The sequence below is a fragment of the Caretta caretta genome, chromosome 6 (genome assembly GCF_965140235.1).
Source record: "Caretta caretta isolate rCarCar2 chromosome 6, rCarCar1.hap1, whole genome shotgun sequence".
NCBI lineage: Eukaryota > Metazoa > Chordata > Testudines > Cheloniidae > Caretta > Caretta caretta.
The window spans coordinates 34,351,524-34,358,531 of NC_134211.1; positions in this window are offsets into that span (position 1 = coordinate 34,351,524).

Here is a 7,008-nt window from a genome sequence, read left to right on the forward strand (position 1 = left end):
GCTGTGTGATGTTCATACTTAACTTTGATGTGGATGGGGGGGGGGTTGCTTAATACAGAGAGACAGCCCCTAAATTCCTACCAACAGTTATGGGTTTGAGAATCCCCATGACTCCTTTTTTCTAAGGGTGTGTCTACACTGCCCGTGTTACAGTGCTGCTGCGGCCGTGCTGTGAGGTAGGCACTGTAGAGACACTTTATCACCGGGGCAGAGCTCTCCTGGTGATTTAAAAAAAACAAACCACCCCCCTGAACAGTGGTGGTTTTATCGCTGGGAGCACAGCTCCCAGCACTAAAGGGCTGTCTATACTGGCACTTTTCAGCCCTAAAATTGTTGTTGATCAGAGGGGGTTTTCTTTCACACCCCTGAATGACTAAGTTTTAGCGCTAAAAGAGGCTGTCTCCACACTGCCGAAGTGTGATATGTGCAAATTGTCTTCCATCGTTTGAAGGAATTTATCAGCACTCCTCAATTACAAGTAACTTCTGCATCCAGTGGATGATATGGTACCTAGTGCCAAGTCAGGGGCTTAACGTACCTGAAGGTAGGAGGTCTAGTTCTGTGAGCCCCTTCTGCAGTTCAAGTAGAAAACATGCACCTGGTGGGTATGCAACTTTTGAGGTGCGTCTTCTGCCCTGAGCCTTGGCTTTGGGTCTCTCTGGCTTAGCATACATTCAGCAATACCGTGTTCCATGGGAGAGAATGGATCTAAAGACTGTCACAGGGGATAGCTGCATATGCTGTTTCATGTCGAAGTGTGCTCAGACTATACTGGGGAAAAGAGCCCTCTCTGATCTCAAGTGAAGCTGTCCTGCACTTCCCGCTGCAGGTTCTTTGCCTCATGTGACCTACAGCAAGGGATCTGCCTGGTCTTCCCTGAGATGGCATTGCCCTGGGGTTGTGGAACCTGTACTGATCAAATTTGTAGATGGCAGTAGGAAACACATGGAAAACCAGTACTAAACTCCAAAGTTGCCTGGAAAGAGTACTGGAGCTGTATTTAGCAAGAAAAAAAATTGATAAGAAATAATAACCATAGATACCCAAATAGTCACTCCTCACAGTCTCTCAATATCACTTTCCTAATATCTTATGATATAACCAAAGACAGCAGTTGCTGCATGGGAAGTGGTGATTTGGAATGGGTACGGTGGCTGAGAAATAGAAGTCCAAGAGAAGATCTCTGTCCTGAGAATTGGTGCACAGCATGAAAAAGTTTAAGTAGCAGTTTAAGATAAATATACTTTTTTTGTGGCGGGGGCAGGAGTGGAGGAGATTGGGGCGCGCGGAGGTTGGAATGACTGAGAAAGCAGCTGCCTGCATGTTAAGAATTTAGTAGTCATAAATTGAAGGGAAAGGAAATGCAGAAAATGTTTACTTAATTGTAACATTAATGAGGTTTAAAAAAATAAATCCCATGTCTCAGCCTCTCTCAAATCCTTCCTCTGGGCTTCTCTTCACAAGGCAATTAGGTTACATTAGATGCAACCCTGAGGAGTTGTTACAACTAACCCAATGTTAAATGCAACTTAGCATTCTCTGTAGGTAGTCTGTTATATTCAACGTGTCAGTTACCATAACTTAGTCATATTCTAACGCAATATACATTTCTCAGGCTAGACAAGACCTCTGACTAGCTAGTCCCTTAAGTAACTAGTTCAGACTTCCCTACAAACAACTAGGCTTGGCAGAATTAACTTACAATGTTGACAGGTAATATCAATGTTTCTATTTAAGCATTTTTTCCATATTTATTGAATTAAATTTTCAGTTGCACAAAATTATGGGTTTTAAGCTTTTCCAATTTTTATAAATTTTAACTTTTCACCCTTGTGGGAAATTATAGGAGGTAGATAATCATTTAAGAACAGCAAATGTTGAGATTCAAGAAGTTAGCTTTATAACCATCAAAACACTAATTTTCAACATCACATTCCAAAATGTACAAAGTGAATATCCTTAAATCAAACTAAGTTCTCAAGCAGCATTTTTCTTTCTTTGACACTGTAAACTTAGGTTATTAGTATTTAAAATTTGTGTGTGTATAAACTTGTTTACCGATAAAAATCCAATCCTTCCAAGCCTACATATAATCAACCCTTCTTTTGAGAGCGTTGTATAGTTAGAGCCAAATTCACTGCTGGCTCAGCTTTGTGGGAACCCATGTGGATGAGCTTGGGTACACCAGAGCTAAGATAGGTTTGTACTAGGGTTGTTGGTTAATTGCAATTAACTCATGCAATTAACTCAAAATCAATCACAATCACCCGGTTAAACAATAGAATATCAATTGAAATTTAATATTTGATGTTTTTCTACATTTTCAAATATTGATTTGTTAACACAATACTAAGTGTACAATGCTCACTTTGTTTATTAAATATTTGCACTGTAAAAGATTTTTCAATTAACCTCAAGTATTGTAGTGCAATCTCTTTATCATGAAAGTGCAATTTACACATGTAGATTTGTTACAAAACTGCACTCAAAAAACAAAACAATGCAAAACTTTAGAGCCTACAAGTCCACTCAGTCCTACTTCTCGTTCAGCCAATTGCTAAGAGAAACAAGTTTGTTTACATTTACAGGAGATAATGCTGCCCACTACTTATTTACAATGTCACCAGAAAATGAGAACAGGCATTTGCATGGCACTTTTGTAGCCAGCATTGCAAGGTATCTACGTGCCAGATATGCTAACATTTGTATGCCCCTTCATGCTTTGGCTACCATTCCAGAGGACATGCTTCCATATCGATGATGCTCATTAAAAAAAGTGTTGACATTTGTGACTGAACTCCTTGTGGGAGAATTGTATTTCTCTGGCTCTATTTTACCTGCAGTCTGCCGTATATTTCATGTTATAGCAGTCTCGAATGATGACTCAGCATATGCTGTTCATTTTAAGAACACTTTCGCTGCAGATTTGACAAAACACAAAGAAGGTACCAATGTGAGACTTCCAAAGATAGCTACAGCACTCGATCCAAAGCTTAAGAATCTGAAGTGCCTTCCAAAATCTGAGAGGGATGAGGTGTGGAGTATGCTTTCAGAAGTTTTAAAAGAGCAATGCTCCGATGTAGAAACTACAGAACCCAAAACACCAAAAAGGAAAATCAACATTCTGCTGGTGGCATTGGACTCATATGATGAAAATGAACATGCATCAGTCCACACTGCTTTGGATTGTTATCGAGCGGAACCTAACATCAGCATGGATGCATGTCCTCTGGAATGGTGGTTGAAGCATGAAGGGACACATGAATCTTTAGCGCATCTGGCATCTAAATATCTTGTGATGCTGGCTACCACAATGCCATGCGAACACCTGTTCTCACTTTCAGGTGACATTTTGAACAAGAAGTGGGCAGCATTATCTCCTGCAAATGTAAACAAACTTGTTTGAGTGATTGGCTTAACAAGCAATAGGACTGAGTAGACTTGTAGGCTCTAAAGTTTTACATTGTTTTATTTTTGAATGAAGGTTTTTTGTACATAATTCTACTTTTGTAAGTTAAACTTTTGTGATAGAGATTGCACTACAGAACTTGTATTAGGTGAATTGAAAAATACAGTCTTGGTTTTTTTACAGTGCAAATATGTATAATCAAATATAAAGTAAGCACTCTACACTTTGTATTGTTATTGAAATCAATATATTTGAAAATGTGGAAAACATCCAAAAATTTAAATAAATGGTATTCTATTGTTTAACAGTGCAATTATTTTTAATTATTGGACAGCCCTAGTTTGTACAGGTAGGCCAGCAAATAATAGCACTACTGGCCTGATTCAGGAAGGCACTTATGTATGCTTAATCCCATTGTTAAGCATATGCTTGAGTGCTGTCTTGAATGGGGGTGCTTTACTGAAACAAGGCCACAGATCATGATACTGAAAGGTATGCAGCCATCATAGTCCATCATCTGTGCAGTGAGTAGCAGGTTCATCTCTAGATTCAAATCACAGGCATTAGGTGGTTATAAACCTTGTATTTTGTTAATGTTTGTATTCAATAGCCGCATAAACTAAAGTGCAGGGACTGGGAGGAGGGTGAAACTCTTCAGTGTACAGACAGGTGACAAAATGATGATTTTAATATCTCTAGTTCTTGCCACTTAATTATCTAATGCCTCCTAATAAAATCCCCCATTTGCCTGTTCATGTTTCCAGGCTGGAGCTTGTATTTCTGTGTGTTTTGCTTTGGGATCACATAACATTTAATAATTTATGTCCAAACAGCCATCTCATTTTGTCCACCAGCATTTCAATTTCATCGTCTTTAAAGAGTGCCTAAGAAAAGGTATTTTTGCTGCATAAGCAAAAGTTATTGATCTATCCACCTCTAAAACCTGGGAGTAACATTCATAAGTGAGGCAAAGTATAATATATTTTACAGGAAGACTCCTCCATTATGTTGCAGAAGACATCATCATATGGAGACCTCAGGCAACCAGCTCCCTAACAAGAACATCTCTGCTAAAGGATGGGGTCAGTTAGCAAGGGCAGCTCTTGTACAAACAGCAGCACTGTCAGTGACTGGAAAATTAAGCCTGGATGGGCCTACTGAAAAACCCACGTGTCTACCATTTCTCTCAACTGCCATGCTAATCTGTCATGGAATGAGGCCAGTTGGTCTAGTTCTGCCCAATCAGTGCTGTAATCCAAGAAGGATCCATTGCCCACATTAGCCAACTGCAAGGTGAGCTTGTGTGAAAAAGGAAGGTCAGTAGTATGCTACAATATTTGACTTTTTTAGCTTGAGACATCTACAATCCCTAGTGCTTGTTTTCAAATCCATACTTGCTCTTGCAGGTTGTTCATTCACTAGTTCCAACCTGACTGATGCAAGTGTTTCTATTGGTTTTTATAGATGAAAAATAAATTAGTGCAGATTTTTATAGCTGCTGCATTTAAGTAGCATGTGAGGCAGCATGGGTTAGTGGATAAGGAATTGAATTGCAAGTCTGGACATCTGGGTTTATTCCCAGAATCCCCATGTGCTGATTAACGTATATAGTCTTAGTCACTTCTCCTGCTCTGTGCCTCACTTTCCCCTCTCTCCATTTGTCTGGTCTATTTAGATTGTAAGCTATTTGGAACAGGTACTGTCTCACTGAGTTTATACAGAGCCTAGAACAGTGCAGACTCTGTCTTGGTTGGGGCTTCTAGTACAAAATAATATGAGAAAATGTTTATTTTGCTGTTACAGAATTATAGTATTGCTCTGATATCATGTTTATATTCTATTAAATTTAGATTTATTGAAAATATGTCCAACCACTGCTGTTGCAGCAGGCACAAAATGTATTTATAAGAACATAAAAAGAGAGATTGGATCAATATTCACAATAAGAACTCCTCCAACCCACCCAAATTAAACTCTAGCCTACTCAGCCATTCCCAGCCACTAAGTCACCACATCAGGTCCTCTTCTTTCAGCAAAAGCCTGGGAAATCTGCAAATTCAGAATATGACCAACCAAGGTACAAGGATTCCTTCCATTCAAACCAGCTCCTAGCTGTGTCTGAACTACAGTGCAAGCTCCTTTCTGTGTAAAGTGCCAGGTATTGCTGCTTAAATAATAATAATAGCCTATCCCAAGACATGCATGAATGGGATTCCACAGTCTCTCTCGCTCTTTCCCCTCTAATCAAGAGTGGTGGGTTGGAAGATTGGTGTAGCTTTACATTTGAAATAGCTTAACTTAAAAGAAGAAAAGAAATGAATACAGTTGTATTATTAGAAATACACAAGCCCTATCCTGCAAACCTGCAGTGTCCTGTGACTTCCGCAGGGCACTTCATGTAAGGACCACTTGCATGGATGAAGGTTTGCAGGATGGGCCTATGGAAATCCTTGGAGCCTGTGTAGTCTCCCAGAGCAACCCTGGGTCTGATGCACTTAAGGTGAAACTGTGGTACCACTGCAGCCAATGGCAAAACTCCCACTGATTCAATGGGCCAGGATTTTATCCTTAATCTTTCGGATAACCATAGTATGCTGACGCTCTTTTTGTATGCTGTTTGATCCAAACACATTGATTCTGAAAAGCTGTATGTGGTGTCCTAAACTGATGATGGATCTGCACTGAGGGCCTGATTTCACAAATCCTACTCACATTTAGTGCTTGCTAAATGGAATTAGATAAGAGAAATTTGAGACAAAACACTAACAAAAACACCTTCAAAAGTGGGAAAAGGGCAACGTTTTGAAATTCAGTCAAATCTCACTGTTAAACTAGAAAATTATGCAAATCTATAATGCACTTTCCAGAATGTACAGGATATCTGAGCCAACCATTTTCTCAATGGGTTTGAGAAAATTCAATCCCAGGTGGGTAAAGTGTTTGGATCTTTGGCCGGAGGTAGAAGTGTGGCATTCACGTTGGTTTTAGTATATATGGATTTAACTCTTGGGAGGGATTTTTCATTTTTGTTCCAAAAGCTCCAAACTAAACATTCACATATTTTCTTAGGTGTCTAGTTGCCATAATACAAATAAATAATACTGTGAGAATTATTTTGCTGTTCTCTAGATATAGGCTAGTGTTCAGAAACAGTGTTTCCCTTCTATAATATTTATTTAGCTCTACTGAGAGCAGGCTATGCTTTCAGTTGAGAATTTACAAGAGCATAAAAGTACAGATTTGGCCAACTATAGGATTGATCCCTTATGGTATTGAGTATTCTGGCCCCAATTCAGCCATGTGTTCAATTTTAAACTTGAAACCAATAGTGTTACACCTGTTCCTTAGTAGTAGATTGGGGGCAGACTTCTTAGCAACTTGCAGAATCAAATCTATATTGCCAAATTCCCCATCTGGTCATTAACCCCAAAGTTGAAGCCCAAGGCTTTGTTAGCCATAGCCAGTCTTAGGCCCAGGCACCAAGTGCAGTTGTCCCCAACCATCCCATTCCTATTATAAATAAATTGCAACATGATAGCTTTGCTCTTTAACTGCTGCCTCCTTTAGACAATTGATTCCAGGTCCTCTGCACAGTTGCA